The sequence below is a fragment of the Heterocephalus glaber genome, unplaced genomic scaffold (assembly GCF_053883595.1).
Source record: "Heterocephalus glaber isolate CG9 unplaced genomic scaffold, H.glaber_assembly_v1.0 deba00001550, whole genome shotgun sequence".
In the NCBI taxonomy this organism is placed as follows: domain Eukaryota; kingdom Metazoa; phylum Chordata; class Mammalia; order Rodentia; family Bathyergidae; genus Heterocephalus; species Heterocephalus glaber.
Window position 1 is genome coordinate 12432173 of NW_028258343.1, and position 12818 is coordinate 12444990.

Below are 12818 nucleotides of genomic sequence, written 5' to 3' on the forward strand. Positions count from 1 at the left end.
GAAAATGGAAAATGGGGAGAAAGTATAGGAGAAAGAGGAATAGAAGAAGGAGGAGGAAAAGGAGAAGGAAGAAGTGGAAGAGAAAGAACAGGAAGAAGGGAGGGAAAGAGCAAAGGAGGAAGTAAGGAAGGGAAGGCCTTGATGTCAGTTTTGCAATTCTTCAATACACGATAGATGTATAGATAGCAGCATGAATGATGTATGCCAAAGAATACAATAGTCACTAATACACACACCAAAGCAAACCCCTTTGAACATAGAATAAAGTTGGATGCTGACAACTGTTATTTTAAATGTTCTTTTCATACAATGTCTCTGTTCTACCACTCCCAAGAAAATACACACCCCTCTGCAACATGGCAATTGTCATCAAGACAAAAATCATCAGTGTTTACATTGCATTCTGTGTCCAGTATACTTGTTACTGGAAGTATTAGGGTAAGTCCACCTTGGATGCACAAGGATTTCCAGCTCACCAAACTTTCTTACTATTGAGCCACCCTGTTTGTGAAGAGTTTTAATCATTACAAAGCATCTTCTAGGAATCTAAATTTGCCACCCTGTTCCCTTTCCCATCCTTTTAGTTCTATAACTATGTAGAAATATCTACCCCCTTGCTGTATACAACTGCCATTGAAATTCTTGACAAGACGTGTCATTCTCTGGGCAGAATGAACACATTCCCCCAGTTATTCCTTGTATGGACTCAGACCCTTCACCCCTCCCTTGAACATGTGAGGTCAAATTCCCTCTTCGAATGTGGTGGCCAGGACTCAACAGAGCACTTTCTGGGTGACCAGCCGTGAATGAGGCTAATAATTCCCTTGATGTAGACACCATATTTCAAGTAAGTCTCAGGCATTTAAAACCAGATTCACATGCTTGGGTTACATCAACTTGAATTAACACCTTGACTTCTTTTTATATTCACTTCCAAATCTGTTATTCACCATTTTCTACATTAAAAAATTGATTATTTGAACCTCAGTGTAAGATTATACACATTTATCATTTTGAGTTTCAACTTATTTCAACTACTCTCTAGAGCATCAATTATATTAATAAATTATTTCCCCTCACTCATTAGCTAATATTCCTAATTTTGTATTGCCTGCAGTTTTGATAAAATTTCTTTGTCCAAGACATTAAACAAAAAAAAAACAAATGCCTTTGTACAGAGTTCAGTAAATTACCTGACACACACCAGTCAATAAATATTACTGATTACTGTCATTAAAATCCTTCACATGAGAAATGCCAGTGCCTTCCACTGACACGCTCAGGGTGTGTGTGTGTGTGTGTGTGTGTGTGGTAGTGGTAGTAGTAGTGATTGAACCCAGGGCTGTCACACTGACTATACGCTCAGCTCTTTTTATTTTATGTTGAGATGTTCTTTTAAGTCACTAAATTACCAGGCTGGGCTCATACTTGTGATCCTCCTGCCTCAGCCTTCCAGAATCAGGGATTACAGGCATCCACTACCTTGTCCAACTACATTAGGTTTTTCGTAACATGCATTCCATCAGACCATTTTAAAATTTATTCCAACTACACCACTATACTTCTCTGCATTATTAGGTATGTGAGATATGAACTACTGCTTTGACACCTATAGGAAGTATTTAAGCTAAAACTAAAACCTAAACTATATTCTACAAAGAACTCATATTATCATAGTGTTCAGTTGTACACTGATTTAATCTAGACCTCAAGAACAGCAGAAGACCCAATCTTCTATTTGCATAGTTAGATTTTAATCAGTAAGAAAAAAGCAAATATGCACTGTATAGCACACAGTCTAAGAAAATGTTAGCACAATGTTGGCAAAATGTGATTGCTACCATGAAAGGTAGGATAAAGCTACTATTTAAAAGAATAGGTTTTGTGGAAGCTATTGGATCCTGAGCTGGTTGTCATCAGACAGTATCAGTAAATGGCAAGAAAATATTATCTTGGATCTAATGTGGTATTGTTCTACCTCTCCTTGTTGCTAGGTTGTGTTCAATAACACTAGCAAGTATTTAATAGCATCTCTTTGATCATAAGGAAACAGGGTCCAGAACAGCTCGTCCAAGAAAACATAAGATAACAAACAGCTGATCCAGACCCAAACCAGAGCCCTGGATTCCAAGGCCAGTGTTCTTTGCCAGTGCACCAGGCTCATGTAAAACTCCAACACACACATTTTAAACAGGATGTGCAATTTAGAAAATTTACTTTGAATTATAACCTTGTGCCCTGATTATTTTCCATCAGTATTTATCTTTGTATCTCTCTCTGTCCTGAGGGTTCTCTCTTTTGGATCATTGTTATCTGATTTTTCTAAACACTCCTGCTTGTCTTTCACTTTCTCTCCATAATAGCTTTTCCTTTTTAGGTCTTATCTCTGCTTTTATTTTTATTCTGAGCTTATTGTTTTTATTTTTTTCTGAAAATCTCAAGAAGAACACTGTTTTGGTTATGAAGATGCCAAATACATGACTTTATTCTCAAGAATTTCTATGCTACTTATAGTTCCAGATACTTACAGTTATCTTTAAAACTGATCTACCCTTTCTACATTTTATAAAGTTATCTAAGTCCTTTCTTCCCTTCTTAAGTATGTGTTTTAAAATTTGCCGTTTCAGACTATGAGAATTCTATAGATGAGAAACATGGGATGAGTGTGGTTAGAACAAAGAACAATACTCTAACATGCAATCAGTGTGATTCAGTTGGATAAGTAGAATTTCTGATTGTTATATCAGCTTTAAACCAAACTGTGCATAGTCCAATTCAGGAAGATTGATTTTTCCAGTGTTTGTTCTCTGCTTTGAGAACACAACAAAGACTAATAGAGTTTATGATGGTACAGTAGTCCATGTCCTTAGTGCTTCTGAGAAGCAAACACATGGGTCCTAAGTGTTGAATAACAGCCTCTGAATGATGATTCCCCTCTCCCACATGGTGCTGTTTCTTGGTGCTCTGCCCAGGTAGGCAGCCAGGACTAAGTATTTGATAACACACCTTGTCAGCCCATGTAGAATAATATTTTCTTCCAAACTCTGTAATTTTTGTCCTTCTACCATCTAAGCACATCTTGTCTCTTGGGAAACCCACAGAGCCTCAGTGGCCAATAATTATTCTATTTCTACTACTTCCAAACCAAGACAAAGATAGTTTGAAATTTCTGGATGTTTATGACTCACTGACCTTACATATTTCAGCAATTATGAAGAAAGTGCAAAGCAAAAGCGTTCTCTTAATTAGAAGCCAAATGTCTTCTTAAAGCTAATTTTACTTGGTTGTTGAATTATAGGTGCTTGTAAAGTTTTATTAGAAATTAATTTACATTTATTTCTCCTATCATTTAGTAAGTGTTATTATATTTCTTACATGGGAAGAAGTGGAACTCTAAATGTGTTTGTATATTCTCTTTTTGGTATTTTAGTTATAAACATTTACTAATTTCGGGCCGGGGATTTAGCTCAGTGGTTTCACCACCTGCTGCACAAGCGCAAGGACCCAAGTTCAATCTCCGGTACCAGAAAAAAAAAAAAAAAAAAAAAAAAAAATATATATATATATATATATATTATACACACACTAAATTCTCATCTTCATATTTAGCCAATCACACTTATTTCTATTTTAAAGATAAAAATCTGATTCAGAAAATGTTATTCAGATTAAAAATACAAGTTTTTTATACTATGAATTATGTTTAAATGTTAACTCTAATGATGTCTCATTCTATAACTTTTTAAAACATTTTCTTAAATGCCAGTGACTTCTCATACACCATATGTAGGTAAAGGTCATTTGGGGAGTTATTGAGTTCTCAGTGGAAAGAGGGGAAGGGAAAAAAATGCTAATTTTTGCTTTCTTCTGCCCCAGTTAGCTGCAGAATAAAAAAAACAGAATTGAAATTTATCATAACTTGATATTCAAATAGGATTTGCTGATTGTATGGTTATATTGACTATAATTTGGGGCAACTTAGCTTCTCACATACTGTTCCACCCAACCCAACAACTTCCCTACTGTTCACCAACTGCCCTCTTTACCCCTCTAAAGTTTCATTTGAAGTGTACCCCTCAGTGTATGCCTTAGGGTAGCCCCAAACAGACTTCTCTGCATATCATGAGTCCAAATCAAATCACACTCACTATCCTGTTACAAACACAATGGAAGAGGACAGATTTCTCAGTACTGTGATTAATCATTTGCTAATTTGCAAACCTGATAAATTAAGACACTGGTGTATCTGACATGTTCTGGTATGGGACATGTATGTATTTGTTTCTGGCAAGTTCCATGGTGCTCCATTGCTGGACAGAATAAGTCCAAGAGGCACACAGCAGGCCCCTGAGTGACAGCACAAGGAGAAAGAAGGCTCTTGGCCATGAACTTGAAAGAGCTGGAAGACTGGGGGTCGGAAGGAAAGGAGGAAAGGAGACCAGAGTTAGGACTTGGAAATTCTGCAACTCTTCAGAAACAGCCTCCAAAACAATCATTTTGTTCCAATAGAAATTATTGATGGATGAAAGGATAAAGATGGGCTGTAGACAAACCAAAAATAACTTTTACAGTTTCTCTCAATGATCGAGAATTTTAGATATCTATAATTTTGTTCTGCTCCAGTTCAAGAAGCATAAACACCATATTTCCCAGATGATATCTGTAAGTCACATTCATTAAACCTCCAAATGCTATAGAAGAGACCTCCAGTTTAGCAGGAAGTGGTGAAGTTCCCAGTAAGTGGTGATTTTCTTCCTTTTATCCTAGTTGAAGCCTGGGTGAAGTGATGACGCTCCCTATCCTGTTTTCCTTCCACTCAAGGGAATGTGATAATAGCCTTGACTGCAGTGTGCTGAGTGTTGGACTAAGAGATGCAGAAGACTGGGGAGGCAGGGAGGAAGATTAGTAAACAGCCCTCCCCTTCTGCAGGCTGTATACTAATTTGAGGGGAAGGGCCTATGTTATCTCCCAAGGGATGGCTTCTTCCTCCAGTTTAAATGGCTCGTGGGTCACCAGCTGACCTCTGCCCAGCACAGGATTGAGCAATGGCCTCCGGAGAAGCAGGCTCGGCAAGGGTCCATGTCCCATGATCCTTTGCTGCAGCAGGGGACCGGGAAGAGGGGCAGAAAGCACAAGTTCCTGCTCCCAGTCCCCTCAGCCAAGACCACCTTGACTCTTGCATATCATGAACATCTGAAAGCCAGCCTGTGTCTTTTTCTATTTACAGGAAAAACCATCAAGGGTAGCAATAAAATAAATACTAGTTTCCCAACTTCCAGTTGTCTGTTGAAAAGTAAGAACCTGCCATTTTCAGGACTGGCATACGTAATGTTGCATTTGATGTGTTATTCATTAGTTCTCCTTAAAGTTTTAATTCAGCAGCTCAACTTGTTTAAAATGATTTTAAGCCCAAAACAACACAGCAGTTACAGATCTCTGACATGTTGTTTGTAACCAGAAAAATCAGCAAAGCCAGAAGCCTTCTGCTGTGAGAGCTTTTGTTTCTCCTCTTTTGTTTTATTAACCTCTCCACAGCTGGTGCAGTTGAAAACACTCTTTCATCACATGCTTAGCAGAAGTTCAAGTGCACCAGAGAATGCAGCCAAGAATCTGTCTGCTAGATTCACTGTCAGAATGTCATGTTTCACATCTACCCGAACTCCTATCTGATGCAGCTGACGGAAACAAAGAAAATCTGCAACAGGAAAAGCTCTCCGCAGACCCCCTCAAACTGGTAATTCCAGAGGAATCACGGACAAGTCAAGTCTCGAAGAATGGTGATATTTTCACATTCATGTAAGAAATCAGGATTCGTAAGATTTTCTGCCTGTGCAGCTTTTTTTTTTAGTGTAGTATATAAAGTATCTACAAATCACAGAGCTGCTGGATTACTAAGTAATAACGCACCTCTGTTTATACCACTTAGAATTTATAAAACAATACAAATTAAGCCAGTATCAAAAATTTACCAAGTTTCTGCTTTCTTCTTTACTTTATTCCTACTCTTTGTACATTAACTTTTTTGTAATTTAAAGAGTACTTATGATGGTTGTTTAAGTGAATACACACTTATTTGTTATTGCTACAAGATGATATAGGCTGCTGAAATGTTTTTATAAAATTAGATGAGTCCTCAAGTTATTTTTCTTAGAGAAAGGGTGCATTTTCAGCAGCATTTCTTAAACTACATGGGACAGGTAAAATATTGCCTTCATTATAAGAGAATGAGCTTTCCTATTATAGTCATAGTTTTTTAAATACTTCAACTTTAGTTAATTTTTTTTGAGACAAGTTCTTGCTTGTAGTTCAGGAGGCTGGCCTTAAACTCACTGTGTAGCCCAGGCTGGTCTTAAACTTGCAGCAATCTTCCTGCCTCAGCTTCCAGAGAGCTGGGATTACAGGCATGCACCACCATGCCTGGCTTTTTAGTTAATTATTGATAAGATCATCTCCCAAATGTAAGGACCTAGATCCCTTTTATATGGTGACATTTGGATCATAAGGAACATTGATAGAAATTAAATATCTCCCAACACTTGTGAAAAGGTGACATCAATACCCCATGGTCCACAGTGCATGTCTTATCAGAAGATTAATATTTATTAAGAACCTACTCCGTGCCTGGCACTGGTCTAGTTCCTGGGAAACTGTGATGAGCAAGGGAGATAAAGTGTTCTGTTTAATGTAATGGGGGAGTGAGACATAAAAATGAAAATACAAATTCACCAGGTAGCCAGGAGTTTCATTCAGAAAGGTAAAATAGAGTAATGAGAACAAGTGACTGTCATTGCTCTTTAATATTGGGTGATCAAAAAAGTCCCCTTTGAAGGACCGTGATTTCAGCTAAGTTTTCCCTTGTAAGAAGGCAGTCATGTGAAAGCTCAGGGAGAAATAAAGGCTGTGAGGTAAGGAACCCAAAGATTTGTAATGCTGAAAAAGTTTAGGTTTTATTTCAAGGGTAACAGAAAGCTCTTTGGAAGGTCCAAGCATGGGAATAACATGACTTGATTATTGTAATAAAATCATCACTCTGGAAATTAGGTGAAGTGAGAAAACAATGATGGTACCTTACATTAACTGGTAGTTGATAGTTGTCTGTTACATATAAAGCCATAAGATAAACTTCAGTTGTTAAAGTCCTGAAATATTTGCCTACTGAGTGATACGTAGCCCTTGTCCTCAGTCCTCTAAAGTTTTCCCACCTCCAGGCATCTTATACTTTTCCCCCAGGACCTCCAAACCACCTCATGGCCCAGGAACTCCAGGCTCGTTTACACCTGGTACAGCGAGGAACTTAGAGGGCTTCAATAGTTCTTTCTGTATGCATTGCTCATATTTTGAATATTACTACTAATACTGAAAATACACATTTTACTAATATTTATCAAGTACCTATAGCATAAAAAATACTGTCCTAGGTCTTGGAATACTAGCCCTAAATGAAATAGACAAAAATGCCCCCTCAGAAAAGAAGTGAACAGATCTGGCTATATTTCAGAAATAAAGTCATCAGGATTTGCAATGGATTTTGCATGAGCATAAGAAGAGAGAAATCAAAGAATCCTCCTAAGTTTGTTACTCAGGTAACTGGTAGATAATAATGTTGTTTATTTTGATGGGGAAAAGTGGGAAGGAGTAGGTTATGAAAATAAACCTTCCTTCATGATTTGTGGCAGTCCTGAGTTCACAGAAACATATAAGGAAAAGCCAATCAAAATCCTTTGAAAAGAACAGAGAAGAACTCATCCAAGGTGTATAGCACTTCATCTATGAACTTGTGACATGACTGTCTATCACACATAACTTCAGAATGCTGTGGTAATGATCCAACGTGATGGTACACATGAAATCTTGCCACTAGAGAAATGTGGGCCACTGTCTCTAACACATTACTGACAGCAACATCCACTTTTCTGGGAGCCATTAATTTTACCTCTTCCAAGATCCTGCCTTGGAATGCGAGAAATGTGAGTTCCCAAGGATGCACACAGAGGAGCCGGAATGATAGAAGTTAATATCAGCAATTAAAATCTCCTGAAAGTTAAGGGAATCTGGTCAGTTCATCAGTTTTTATCATTTCAGAAAGGATTTCCCATAGTTGAGATTTCTTAGTTTCACTTTTCTTAGCAGTAATGAAAAACTAGACCAGATTTGATTTGTTTTACATTAAATAGTATTGATTGAAATTAAGCTGACTTATCTGATACAAAAAAATCACCATGGGGAGAAAAAAGGATCAAGTGATATAACTCATGTGTCTGGTGTTTTTTAATTTCTTATTCATGCATTGGGCAAGTTGAGTCTTTGGATCTGTAAAACATGGATTTTTAAATGCATTACTTCTCTTCCAGGGATGGGAAAAGAAGCAAGTGAAAGAGTCCATGAGAACACGCTATTTAAATGTGTGTTGTGGTTCTACCAGTAGGACATATAGTATACAGTGGAAAAACTACTAGCAGGCTACAAAGAGTTTGTTATTTGGTTTATATCTTCTTACTTCACCTTAGGCAAGCACAGCATCTCGTATTTATTCCAAAGCATTTACCATCCTTCTTTGGATTAAATAAATTATTATTGAAGACAGCAGATGACAAGAATATCATGTGTCTAATTTACTGTACCTAGAAACTTAAGTTCAAAGCTTTGGCATAATTCCTAAGCTACTTTGCACTCACAACACTGTTCCAAACAACTCAAAAAATTTCAGTAGTTCAAATTCTCTGCCAATATTTTTCAGCTTCCTCTTTTTCCTTTCCATAAGGAATGTATAATTTACTTTTCTGGAGCTTAATAAAAACTAGACTGTATTGTACAGTGGATCAAGGCACAAGAGTTGAAGTAAGATTGCCTAGGATTGAAACCTGGTTACATGACTGATGTTGAGTAAGTTATTTAGCCAATTTATGCTCATCCATGTTGAAGATATTGATAATATTCATCTCTAGGGTTGTTATTAGGAATAAATAGTTGTTAATGATATATAAAGTATGTAAAACCACATTTGGTACCTAGAATGAATTCAGTATATGTAAATATATCTTCAGAATATGATAAAATATCTACATAGAAGAACAAAATAAATTAAGGTATATATATATATAGAGAGAGAGAGAGAGATACAGATATATTATATTCATGTTACTATATCTTAATACTTTTATGGAGAAACAAGTTACAATGGATCCTTGCCATGAAATCAAGTGATACCTACAGCTCAATTAGAATTATTACATGTAAAAATTACTGATTAAATGAACATTTGTGAGGGCTGGGGGTGTAGCTCAGTGATTGAGTGGTTGCCAAACATACACATGGCCCTGGATTTGATCTCCAGAATTACAAAAGAAAAAAAAAATTGTGAAATGAATACTATGGGCCAGGGACTACAATCATGCGGGAAGTATAAAACCAAACATATTTAAATTCTATCCTCAAGCATTTCACACTAAAATGAGAAAAACCAATGGAGAGTCAATGAGAACATTAATTTATGTCTACCCACGGAGGTTCAAGTTTCTATATATAAAAGTACTAGTGTGGAAAGAAGCCCACAGTCAGTGATATGGAATTGGGAACAGCTTGCATGACCTAGGGAGAGCGTTTGACAGGGCCCTCAAAAGAAGAGGAACTTTGCTATGGCCCAAGTGTTCCCCCAAGGGCCCATGCTTTGGAGGTCTGGCCCCAAGAGTGGTAGTGCTGAGAGATGCTGGAAGACAGGGCCAAGTGGGAGGTCCTTAGGTTATTGGGGGTGTGACCCTGAAAGGAATTAAGGTAGCTCTCTCTGACCCTTGCTCATTCTGATAAAAGGATCGGTACAAAATCCTGAACCTGGCCCCGGCCAGCCCCTCGGCTTCCTGTTTCAGATGTGATGGCTTGTTCCCACATATGTACTTCTGCCACTGCCATCCGACACATTCACCAGAGGCTGAACCAGCAGGTCTGCCCAATCTTGAACTTTGAACCTCCCAAACTGTGAGCGAAATAGACCTCTTCTCTTCCTAAGTAGCCTACCTCAGGTACTTTGTTATTGTGATTAAAACAAATTAGTATAGCCTGAAACTGTCATATGATGACAGATAAAATGGGTTGTAAAAGATTTCTAAGAAAATAGTATGTTAGATTTGAGTCCTAAAGTATAAGAAGAAACTTTACTAACTAAACAGAATTAGGAAGCAAGGGGTAGGCAGTTTTAGGTCCATAGACAAGTAGATGCATGGAAGCATGAAATAGCTGGAAATCTGTGTTAACTAAATATGGCAAAATTAAAGACCATGTCTGGATGCATACTGGGTGGAGGATGGAGAGGTTGTTAAGGGTCAGACTATGCAGGATTGGGTATATGGGATATGGAAGTGCAATCTTAGTGTAAATGTAACTGGGTGGATCTAAAGGCAATGAGCAAAGGCATGTTGTAATCAACTGTGTGTTCTTGAAATATCTGACTCTGACAGAAACTGCATCCCACTCCCAGCATTCTTTATTCTCCTCTTGCTCTATGTTCCTCCATATTTGCCACACGATGACATCATTTGATTTGTAGGCTGCATTCTCCCTACCTTGCCTGAAGGTAAACCCCATAAGGGCACAAAGATAAGCACCTATCTTACACTAAATATCTCACAGATAAGTAAATAAATAGCTGGCATATGTGGCATATATTTCCTCTTAAGTGAAATAAATAGGACACACATGTGTGTAAATACTGCACAGTTTCTCTAGTGTGAGAAACTGAGAATGTAATTAAGGATGCACACAGATGAAATGGCCTAATAACGTATTTCTCGGATTGTGTTTCCATCGCGGGTCATATGACTGCATCGAAATTTAAATTAGGGAGAAGCTTGGCTTATGTGGAGTCTGCTAACCAACTGGAGGTTTTTTCCAGATCATTATTTGTTCAATGTTGGTTTTGGGGACCTTTCTGAAATAAATCACATCCTCTGGTGTCTTGTTGGTGCTTGAGATACTTTTTTAAATTATATGGAAAAATGTTTAAGTGCTTTTCAGTTTTGTTTTGGTTGAGTTCTACTGTATTTGAATATTATTGTAGTTTTTTTCCCCCTTGCATTGTTCTTCTTTGAGTGGTTTTAATTTTTTGTATGTGTGTGTGTTTGATAATAAAGTTATTTAATAAAACATAGCTGGCATATGGATCAAGCAGCATACAATTTCTCACCTTCCAATCCATCCATTTATCTGGTTGCCCTTTCTTCTGAGCAAGCTATTTTCATAGAGTAGCTAAAATGTTAGAGTAGGTTAAAATGTTAAGGATTCCCCTAGTTACAACAGTTGCTATTAAGGACAGGTACTTCAATATTAATGATTCACTCTGACTCTTTCTTCAAGAAAAGAGATTAAGTACCCAGCATTATCCAAAATACATCTCAAACCCCAACTGCTTTTTAAAAATAGGTAGAAATAGCACAGTAGAATAGTTTTATTTCTCAACATTTCATTTCCCCTCTAAAAAAACCCCAAATACTTACAAAAGCTTATCATTTCTAATTTTTCTTTACTTTGATGCCCTCAGGAAAAATTGTAATAGTATGATTTCTAAATTAGTACATGTCACATTAAGATTGTTTTAATGGTCTGTGAATTTAGTACCTTAAATGTACATGAAATTCCTTAAAGTACCTACATGTTTTCGTATTTAAATAATTATCTGGTTAATTATGTTTAGTGAAGTTTTAACATGGGCAATTCAGGAATCCATCTACAACTTACTAAGTTTTCCAGAATTCAGCATGTTTTCACTGTTTCATGAAACAACAGTTAAGAGTTCACTTAGGTAAGAATTCAGTTGGAGTTCACCGTACAGCGTATATTACTGGTCCAAATAATTTGGAAACTTTTAATTTATCTCCTGCTTTTGCACATCAATCTGTCTTAGAGCCTGACTCATTTTGAATAGGAAAGCTTCATGTTTGGTTCTCTTAACTCACAACCTGTAGTTCCTTGAAGCACAGGATGGAATTTTCCCTTGTGATCTCCAGAGCATTTCTTGCTGCTGTGCCTTGCTTTTTCAAGACTTCCAAGACCTCCGTTCAGTTGCATCCCTTGAAAAAAGCCAGTTGGGCCTTCCTTGGTCTCCTGTTGACAGACCCTCATGTGCACGAGGCCTCCACATGCAAGATCTCATTTTACCCGGTCTCATTTTGGTAAGCCACAGTGAGCCCACTGTCCACTGTCAGTGCAAAGCAGGCCTCTACTTATTGTTGATGTCACTTGCTTAATATTTAGGGTAGTCCTCAGGCATCTACTCCTTGGGAAATAGCTTGGCTGAAATGTGATCTTTATAGTTTAAAATTCAACCAGCTGCTGACTGTGACTCAGATGTAATTACTATTCCAACCCAGAAAAATATTCTACTGAAATAACTATTCAAGTCAAAGACAAATTTAAGAAAAGTTATTATTTTTAAAAGCTAAATAAATAATTTATACATTGCTACTTAAAGACGTATAATGTGTCATAAATTTTGAATGAAAGCCTGATAACACATGATTATAATCCCAGCCCTTGGGAGGCTAAGGCAGAAATATTGTAAGTTGGAGGCCAGCCTGGGCTGCCTAGCAAGTTCAAGGCCAGCATGGACTATAAGAAGGATCTTATCTCAAAAAAAGTTGAATGAGAAAATGAGTTCTGTAAAGTCAATCCTGAAAACTGAAAATAAAAGAGTTTCTTACTTTTTTTCAGTGCAGTGTATTGAACCCAGGGCCTCAGGTATCATGGGCAAGTACTGTACCATGGAGCAATATCCCTATCAGTGTCATACTTTTAAAAATTATATCAAATGACTGTGTTATTTAGCTTTT